Source organism: Indicator indicator, chromosome 28 (assembly GCF_027791375.1).
Source record: "Indicator indicator isolate 239-I01 chromosome 28, UM_Iind_1.1, whole genome shotgun sequence".
NCBI lineage: Eukaryota > Metazoa > Chordata > Aves > Piciformes > Indicatoridae > Indicator > Indicator indicator.
The window spans coordinates 2363069-2373676 of record NC_072037.1 but is presented as its reverse complement, the minus strand read 5'-3'; positions in this window follow the sequence as shown (position 1 = coordinate 2373676).

Sequence of the window (10608 nt, the reverse complement as noted above, 5' to 3'; positions counted from 1 at the left end):
TCTCTGTGCTGATGTGAAGGGATGGATCCAGACAAACCCTGGCCTCTGACTAGCAGCATTGAGAGCTCAGATTGCTTCAGAGGGTTAAACATGGAGGCTGTTAAAAGCCCAAGGGACCAAGGGACAAGTGTCTGCAGCTCATTTCAGGCCACTTTAAACAGAAATGTAAATGCTCACAGATGCAGGGCCGTGCCTTGCAGGAGTTTTAAAGCTGCCATGGCACCCAAATCCTTTCAAATCTGATTATTAATCCCTTGTGGTCCCAACTCATATATAGGGCACATCTCCTCCCCCACCATATTGGAGCATTCATAAATTTTCAGGCTAATTAATGAAGGGCTTGGAACCTGTCACTCAGGTTTGGAGGGGTGTGGAAATAGATTTCAACAAGCTTCATACTCATCTCTTTGAGCTGCACATTAGGTATTTGTGATTGCCTCATGTTATTAAAGAGGTTTTAATGGACTGTCTGTGTTACCCTTGGCAGGAGATGAAAGCAGGGGGGTTATGGTAGCTGCAGAGTGTTCCAGTGAGGAGGATGGAGGATGCTGATCTCACCTCTCTTTACTCAGGAGCTGGTTATGATGTGTGTTTTTTGGGGTGCACAAAAAAAACCCCAACCCTCAAGGCACTTTCTTCCCAATGGCAGGTAGGCAAAAAAAAAAAAGGCTGCAGATAACCTGGCTGCTAGTGTTTGGTTGATGAGAGATGTGTCTGCATCTTTGATGTGTTCTTTGCTCAAACCACCTGAAGGAGGTGGGAGGGATTCAGGCAAGCCTCCATAATAAATACATTTTAAACAAGAGGTTATCAAGGAGTCAGCCACACCAGGGAAATTCCTGAGCCTTCGTTCCTCCTGCAGCTGGAAATGAAATCTTAAGCAGAGCTCTGGCTCTGGGACCTGTCAGCACAGAGGAGAACTGGGGGATTCCTGCCTGAGATTTGCAGCCTACACAAGGAGAATTCCACCACTGTCAGAAATGGAAATAAGCCAGGGAGATGCCAGGAGCTCCAGGACTCCAGGTGCTGTGGCCTGCTTGGTCACTACACAGTCTCCATTTTCAATACTAGATCCCAGAGCCCAGGACAAAAGGACATTGGCTGGAACTTTTCCAAGCTCTTGTTCAGAAGCTTTGGGACTTCCATGTAGATAATAAGTGAGCACTTAGGCAAGAAGCTCAGTATGTCCCTCTGACACTTCACTTCTGCCTTGCACATGCCACCAAGCTGTGCTAATGGCACATGCAGATGGCCCTAACTTCCCCAGCAAATCCATGACACAAGGAGCTGCTGCTCTGGGATGCAAAGACAACCCACAACCACTTGATTTAGGGCAGATTCTAAACTCCTGAGCTGCTGTTCTCATCAAAGAATCACAGAATTATTTGGGTTGGAAGAGCCCTCTGAGATCATCCAGTCCAGCCAGCAACCCAACACCACCATGGCCACTAAGCCATGGCCCCAAGTGCCATGGCCACACCTTTCTTGAACACCTCCAGGGATGGGGACTCCACCATCTCCCTGATACAATCCCTGACCACTCTTGAAGCAAATAATTTTTTCCTAATGTGCAGCCTAAACCTCCCCTGGTGCAGTTTCAGGCCATTACCAGGACTGGAGCCCTCAATACAGGAAGGACATGACCCTGATGCAAAGGGTCCAGAGGAGGGCCATGAAAAGGTCAGGGGGCTGGAGCACCTCTACAAGGGCAGGCTGAGGGAGCTGGGGGTGTTCAGCCTAGCGAAGAGGAGGCTCCAGAGAAGTCTTCCAGTACCTGAAGGGTGCTACAAGAAGGATGGAGATTGTTTCCAAAGGTCTGCAGTGACACTATGAGGGGCAATGGCTTCAAACCAGAGCAGAGCAGATTTAGATTGGATGTTAGGAAGAAGTTCTGCACCATGAGGGTGCTGGACCACTGCAACAGGTTGCACAGGGAGGAAGTTGAGGCTTCATCCCTGGAGATATTCAAGGTGAGGCTCGACAGGGCTCTGGGCATCCTGAGCTAGTTGAGGAGCTCCCTGCTGACTGCAGAGAGGTTTGGACTTGATGACCTTTGGAGGTCCCTTCTAACCCAGACCATTCTATCCTATGAGGACAGACTGAGAGAGTTGGGGCTGTTCAGTCTGGAGAAAAGAAGGCTCCAAGGTGACCTTCTTGTTGCCTTCCAGGATCTGAAGAGGGGTACAAGAAAGATGGGGAGGGAGTTTTTAGGCTCTCAGGTAGTGACAGGACTGGGGGGAATGGAACAAAGCTGGAAGTGGGGAGATTCTTCCCCATGAGAGTGGTGAGAGCCTGGAATGGGTTGTCCAGGGAGGTGATTGAGGCCAGGCTGGATGAGGCTCTGGCCAGCCTGCTGTAGTGTGAGGTGTTCCTGCCCATGGCAGGGGGGTTGGAACTGGATGATCCCTGTGGTCCCTTCCAAGCCTGACTGATTCTATGATTCTGTGATTCTATGATTCTATGATTCCATGATTCTATGATGTTTTGCAGGTGCAAACATGACTGTGTTCTCATAAACAGTGGAAGCCAGGCAGAAGAGAGCTGCTTCCCACCATGCCCTCAACGGGAGGTATTCAGATTCCTGCAGCAGAGTGCTTTCAGATCCCCTGTCCCAGAGGAACCCAGGAGGTGAAGCTGCTGCTCCCCTGAGCGTGCAGTGACAGGGACCAGGCACAAGAGGGAGGCTGGCAGAACACTGCCTTCAGCCTCAGCAAAGCTCCACCAGGGCGGGTCCCACCACAAGTCAAAGAAGCAAGGAGGCTTGTCTGGGATCGTGTCAAGGAGACTCCTGATGTGGGCACAGATGAAAGACACACTGCAGGATGGAAGCTCTCCACGTGTGAGATGTGAAAGCAGCTCCAATAGTGACTTCAAGTCGTGGCATTAGAAAGGTCTCTATGCTGCAGGCGAGCATGGAGCATGGGTGAAGGGTTTGGAAATGAGGAAGAGTCCCTGATTGGAAGGGCACTGCACTGGGAATGGAGAAGGGGAGGCCTGAGAGAGAGAGAGAGGAATGACAAAACCAACTTGTGTGTGAGGGAAAGCTTATTTTTGTTCACAGCAGGGGTGTCACCATATGCACACCTCATGACTGAATTAGTCACTTCTTGGTACAAAATCTCTGGAGAAACAGCTCTGACAAGTGAAAGAAGGCACTGGTGAGGACACACCTTGAGTACTGGGTTTACATTTGGGGCCCTTACACCAAGAAGGACACTGAAGTGCTGGAACATGTCCAGAGAAGGACAACAAAGCTGGTGAAGGGTCCTAGAGCACAAGTTCCCTGAGGAGCAGCTGAAGGAACTGGGGTTGTTCAGCTGAGGAGAGACCTTCTGGCTCTCTACAACTCTCTGAAAGGAGGTTGGAGCCAGATGGGGATTGGGCTCTTGTCCCTAGTAACAAGCCAGCTTGTCACCTGGTTAATAGTAGGCTGAACATGAACCAGCAGTGTGCCCAGCTGGCCAGGAGAGCCAATGGCATCCTGGCCTGGATCAGGAATAGTGTGGCCAGCAGGACAAGGGAGGTTGTTCTTCCCCTGTACTCAGCAGTGGTCAGACTACACCTTGAGTACTGTGTCCAGTTCTGGGCTCCTCAGTTCAAGAGAGATGTTGAGAGACTGGAACTTGTCCAGAGAAGGGCAACAAAGCTGGGGAGGGGTCTGGAGCACAGCCCTGTGAGGAGAGGCTGAGGGAGCTGGGGGTGTTCAGCCTGCAGAAGAGGAGGCTCAGGGCAGACCTCATTGCTGTCTACAACTACCTGAAGGGAGGTTGTAGCCAGGTGGGGATTGGTCTCTTCTCCCAGGCAAGCAGCAGCAGAACAAGAGGACACAGTCTCAAGCTGCGCCAGGGGAGGTTTAGGCTGGAGGTGAGGAGAAAGTTCTTCCCAGAAAGAGTAATTGGCCATGGAATGTGCTGCCCAGGGAGGTGGTGGAGTACCCATCCCTGGAGGTGTTCAAAAAGGATTGGATGTGGCACTTGGAGCCATGGTTTGGTTAGTCATGAGGTGCTGGGGGATAAGGTTGGGCTTGATGAACTCTGAGGCCTTTTCCAACCTTGTTGATTCTATGATTCTATAAGCAATAGGACAAGAGGAAATGGCCCCAGGGGAGGTTTAGGTTGGACATGAGAAGAAACTTCTTCACTGAAAAGCTTCTGAGATACTGGCACAGGCTGCCCAGGGAGGTGGTTGAATCCCCATCCCTGGAGGGCTTTCAAAGACACAGGGATGTGGTGCTGAGGGCCATGCAGCAGCCTTGGCACGGTTCGAGAATGGTTGGATCTGATGATCTTAAAGGTCCTTTCCAACCCAAACAATTCTGTGAGTCTATGACTCTATGGTAGCTCTGTGGCTTATCACTGGACAAGGTGCAGCAGTGCAGCTGTGGAGCTGAATGGAGCTTACAGGATCAGTGTTCAAAGTTCACTGGTTTTAAACACAAAGGTGAGGTAAGCTGCCAGCTAATGCTGAACCTCAGCTCAAGCAAATCTGCTCTAGGATTACTTTCTGATTCATGGTACCCACTGACAATGTTTAAGACTCTGCTGAGTGCAGGCCTTGAAGTGTCAGGCTGACAGCCTTCTTCTGAGCTGCACAGCTGAGTGGAAATCATCAAACCAAAAGGAAGAAGCTCTTCTTCCACACAGCTTGGGGTCAAGCTGTGAGACTAATCCAGACACAAGGTTGTTCATGGCAAAAGTTTACATGACTGCAAAAGATGATTAGAAAAATTCCTAATGACCCACTGGGGCTGTTAAACAAAAAGTTACTCATTTGTGGCTGAGGAATTGCCTGACCCACTTGCCACATTCTGTATGTGTTTGACCCTGTTCTTCTCTGGCAACTGCTGCTGATTGTTGTGATAGGATGAGGGGCAAGGGCTTAAAGCTGCAGGATGGGGAGATTTGGACTGGAGATTAGGAAGAAATTCTTTCCAGTGAGAGTGGTGAGACACTGGAACAGGTTGCCCAGGGAGGCTGTGGATGTCTCCTCCCTGGAGGTGTTCAAGGCCAGTTTGGATGAGGCTGGTGAGAGGTGTCCCTACCCATGGCACGGGGGTTGGAACTGGATGATCCTTAAGGTCCCTTCCAACCCAAACCATTCTGTGATTCTATCACTGATACTGGCCTGGATGGACCTGGGCCTTGACCCCATCCCTCTGTTTCTATTTCTCTCAAGCAGGTATCCCACAACTGCACATCTCACTCACCAGTCTCTGGACACAGCCCCTCCCCTTCAATCACTTCAGTCTCTCAGGAGGAATAATTTCTAAAGAACAAATTATTGTTTATTCTTAGAAGTAATAACCAGGAAGACAAGCATGAGAAGAGCTCTGCACATAGCCACAGCACACTTGAGTGTTGCCATAAACCTGGAACAACCTCAACACTTTGCAGTTCTAGAGGCAAGTTTCCATCCACATTCTCAGGCCTTCAGGTTTTTACCTACATGAACAGGATCCGTTCTGTGATTTCTGTCTGGGCTTCTGCCAGCCCCAAGATCATCCCAGCCCCAGGTACTGAGCTCAGTTTAGTCTGGGATGCTAGTTCAGAAACACTGCCTGTTAGCATGCTGGTTAAGCACCCAGAGAAGAATTACAGCCATTGTCTGTCTGTCTGTCTGCCTGCCAAGGGGAGGGATGGTCTGAGCGTACCCACAGCACACAAAGAACTGTGCTTCAATAAAAGGGGTTTGCAACACTCAGAAGTTAGAAGAAATCAGCTGCCCACTCTGCTCAGATTGCATTCACAGCGAAATGTGTTTCCGTGCCCAAAGCAGCTGAGAGAGATCAAAAAACAGAAAGCAATGACAATAAAAAGGTACAAAATAACTAACACCTAGTTCAACAAAACACAACTGCAGCTGCCAACTTAGCTTTCATTTCCTTGCCATGTCTTTCTTTGGATTACACCCAGGGATTTTGGCCTCCTAACGCTGGCCCCTGATGTTTCTGAGTGTCCCTGTTACAGCCATTAACTGACACAGCAAACACAGATGGGAGCTTTGGAGACACAGTCAGTGAGGTGAAACCTCCACACTTGTCATGGCAGCAGGGTTTGAGGGGAGTTTTCCAAGAAACCAAGTACCAGATAACACTGAAAATGTGATGTGGGAGCCACATACCTTGGGCAAGCTGTTCCCTTCCCTTCTCTGCTACCCCAACCACTTCCCTGCCCTGGGGATCTGCAGCAGCTGCCCACTCAGCCAAGGACAATCACAAACACATTGAAGCTTCTGCTCAGGCAGGACCAGGAAAGGCAGAAATTTTTTGGCCAGTTGTTAGTGTTTGGTACAAAGGTTTGCCTCTGAAGGAATGCTTGGTGTGAGACAAGGCTCTGGCAGGAACCTGCTTTGTTACTTGCCAGCTCACCTTCTGGTGCACACTAATTAGGTTGCTGGGCTGCCACAGCATTAGAAATGGCAGCTCCTGCAGCTCTCCATAGAGATTCCTGGCAGTCTGGTTATGCTCCTCCTCACAGAGAGCCTACAAGAACTGACATTTTACTTTCAGGTCCAAAATAGTTAAAATAGATTTGTTGTGTCCTGCAGGTCTGCGTGTAGCAAAGAACAGAAGCCCCAGCGTCTGGGAGACAACGAGCACAAATCATTTGTTGCATAAAGAATCTGAAATGCCTCCTCACCTGTGGATCCTCAGGTGCCTGGGGGTGTCAGCTGCTGAAAAACTCAACATGAACCAGCAGTGCTCACTTGCAGCCCAGAAAGCTGCTGCATGCTGAGCTGCATCCAAAGCAGGGAGAGCAGCAGGACAGGGAAAGGATTCTGCCCCTCTGCTCTGCTCTACTCTGCCCTGCTCCAGTGAGACTCCACCTGCAGTGCTGAGGCCAGCTCTGGTGCCCCCAGTACAAGAAGGACCTGGAGTTGCTGGAGAGAGTCCAAAGGAGGCCACAAACATGATCAGGCTGGGAGAGTTGGGGCTGGAGAAGAGAAGGCTCCAGGGAGACCTCGGAGCTGCCTTCCAGTAACTGATTAGGGCTCCAGGAGAGCTGGGGAGAGACTTTTAACAAGGGCTGGGAGTGACAGGAGAAGGGACAATGGCTTTGAGCTGGGAGAGGGAAGGTTGAGACTCGACATTAGGAAGAAATCCTTGATAGTCAGGGTGGGGAGACACTGGAACAGGTTGCCCAGGGGGGTTGTGGATGCTCCTACCTGGATGGATGAGGCATTGAGCAATCTGGGCTAGTGGGAATTGTCCCTGCACACAGCAGGAGGGTTGGAACTGGATGATCTTTAAGCTCCCTCCCAACCTAAGCCACTCTATGATTCTGTGATCTCCCAGGGAATCCTCTGGAGGCCCAAGCACAGGAGCAGTTTTAGCTACCCTGTCAGGTATTGCCCCTGCTCTGCTGGGTGTGATCCTCCTGTAATTTGGAGGACAGGTATCAGAAGTCTTCACTGAGTGGACTATTTCCACTTCCTTGCTGCCACTGGGAACAGTGGGAGTGGCAACCATTTCCCAGGCTACACATTACTGAGCAGCTTCCCCAACATTAATGGCAGCACAGGCTGCAGCACAAGCTGTGAGAAGCAGCAGCTCAGTGATTTCTAACAAAGCAAGGGAAAGGATCTGTGTCACACTGATGCAGAATCCTCCTCTTTCTGGCCCTGGCTGCACAAATCCCTGCTCCTGCATTAAACAGAGCAGCAGCTTCTACAGCAAACCTCCCACCAGCCTTGCAGTGGCTCCTCCTGCTCCATTTCAGGGCTGGTTTTCTAGGGCTTCACGAGCACAGGAGCTTGGAAAGACTGCTCTGAGCATGCCCCAGTGAGAATCGATGCTGAGTGTACTTTCCTAGACAGCAGAGCACAGGCAAGACATTCCACATCCTCTTTTCAAGCAGAATGAAGACTCTTCCTTCATTTAATGCTACTCTGAAGAGATGGCATCACATCCTGGAGGAAAAGCTGTCTTTACAGATTATTACAGCCTTGTGTGAAATCTTGAGCCAGTCTGATCCAGATTTATCTCAGCTGCCTTTGATGCCTAAAGGATACAGAGATTTGGGATTTGGGCACCTCCAACACCTGTACAGAGAATGGAAAGGTGACATCAGGGCTAGAGTGGAGAGCCACCTCTTCCCACCGACTCTGGTGTGGACCTAGCCCAGAGGTAATTATTCCAATCAAGGTCTGCAATTAGGTGGCATGAACCTGGCCCCTGATGTCTTTGCATGGCTCAGCAGCCTCAAAGCAAAGTGCATAAAGCTCTTGCATTCTGGACTCAGGAGGATGAGCCATATATGTCTCTTCATGGTCACATCTGGGCACCCCTGGGGCTGGTGAAGGTCTTTCCCAGGGCCTCCTGGAGCTGCCCAGGATCCTCTCAGGTCAGTCCTGATGCTCTGGGGTCCTCTCAGGATCTCTGGGGCTCCTCCAAGGGCTCAGGGGCTCCTCCCAGCATCTCTGAGGCAATATGTTGTTTGCATGCCAGAAATATCAGTCACCACAACCTTCACATTAAGCCAACTACCAGAGGCTATTCAACCTCCTGCGAGACTCTTCATAGTGCTGCTGTTCGCCTGCCCACCTCCCCACCTGAGCCATCCACAGCAGCAGTTGGTTCATGATTATCCAAGCATAAACCCTGCTATGTATAAAAGCCAGATGTACCCTTCTCTTGTGTGAATGCCTGAAGGACACTGAGTGCTGGCCTGATGTGCTCTGTTTGTGTAGAAAGAATTGAGGTCACCTGCTGCATTCCCCTCAGTCCACCCCCACATCAAGGCAGCAGTTTGAGACTAGCTAGGTTTGGAGAAGCCAGTTAGGAGCCTCTTTCAAGGTTTAGCTATGTAATCAAAAAGAAGAAATGTTTGTGTTGTCAAAAAAACCAGAAGGGTTTAGAATCATGGAGTTGTTTTGGTTGGAAAAGACCTCTAAGGACCCACCACCACCATGGCCATCAAACCATGTCCCCAAGTGCCATGGCCACACAGTCCTTGAACACCCCCAAGAACAGTGATTCCCCCACTGCCAGTTCCAATCCCTGAACACTCTTGCAGGTAAGGGTTTTTTCCTAATCTCCAACCTAAACCTCTCCTGGCACAATTCCAGGCCATCTCCTCTCATTCTGTCACCTGATACTAGGCAGAGGAGACCAACCCCCACCTTGCTCCCAACTCCTTCAGGGAGCTGTAGAGAGCCTGCTGTACAATAAGCCCCAAATCACACACACAGGGGAGACACTGCTTATTTATTTCAGAGCTGCACAAGCCTGGGTGCCAGGGGGTATTCCCAGAAAGCTGGCACACCAGGTTGAAATTGCAGTGAAAGCTATGCCTCATGTCAACACCTACTAATTAGTCTCTTGCTTGCTTCTAGAGTCATAGAATGGTCCAGGCTGGAAGGGACCTCCAAAGGTCATCCAGTCCAACCTCCCTGCAGTCAGCAGGGACATCCTCCACTAGATCAGTTTGCCCAGAGCCCTGTCCAGCCTCACCTTGAACAGCTCCAGGGATGGGGCCTCAAACACCTCCCTGGGCAACCTCTTGCAGTGTTCCAACAGCCTCATAATAAAGAATTTGTTCCTAACATCCAATCTAAATCTGCTCTTTGTTTTGAAGTCATTGCCCCTCGTCCTGTCCCTGCAGACCTTTGCACACAGTCTCTCTCCATCCTTCTTGCAGCCCCTTCAGGTACTGGCAGGCTGCTATTAGGTCTCCCCAGAGCCTCATCTTCTCCAGGCTGAACACCCCCAGCTCCCTCAGCCTGTCCTCGCAGCAGAGCTGCTCCAACCCCCTGAGCATTTTTGTGGCCCTCCTCTGGACCTTCTCCATCAGGTCCATGTCCTTCCTGCTTCAGTTGATGCTTACAGAGCAAGAGGCTTGTTTTAGGCAGGGGTCTTCCAGCTACGAGTGTGGGTTTGAACATTACAATAGGGCTAGTTTAGTCTGGAACAAAAGCTGGAGCCAAAAGCTGACTACAGTGTTTAGCAGCACACTTTACATATTTATTGAAGATGTTTCAGCTATCAAGGACACCCCAATTAGAAGTCCCTTTCTTCATTGTTTCAGTGTCTCATCTAAAAGAACAGTTTAATCCAGAATGTGCACACTTCTTTGGCTCCAAGTTCAGATTCCCACAGCATCTTGAACACTAGGGCCTGTAGGCCTTGCTGGCATCCTAATAAATAGGTTGGGGCCCATCCCTGGAGATATTCAAGGTGAGGCTCAACAGGGCTCTGGGCAACCTGATCTAGTTGAGATGCATTGCCAGCAGGTCCAGAGAGGCAATTCTGCCACTTTGCTCTGGTGAGACCTCACCTGGAGTGTGCAGGTCTGGAGCCCTCAGTATAGGAAGGACACAGACCTGATGGAGCAGGTCCAGAGGAGGGCCATGAGAATGAGCAGGGGGTTGGAGCAGCTCTGCTATGAGGACGGGCTGAGGGAGCTGGGGGTGTTCAGCCTGGAGAAGAGAAGGCTCTGGGGAGACCTAATAGCAGCCTGCCAGTACCTGAAGGGGGCTACAGGAAGGATGGGGAGAGATTGTTTGCAGAGGAGGGCTATGAGGATGCTGAAGGGCCTGGAGCACTGCCCTGTGAGGAGAGGCTGAGAGCCCTGGGGCTGTCAGTCTGGAGAGAAGACTGAGAGGGGATTT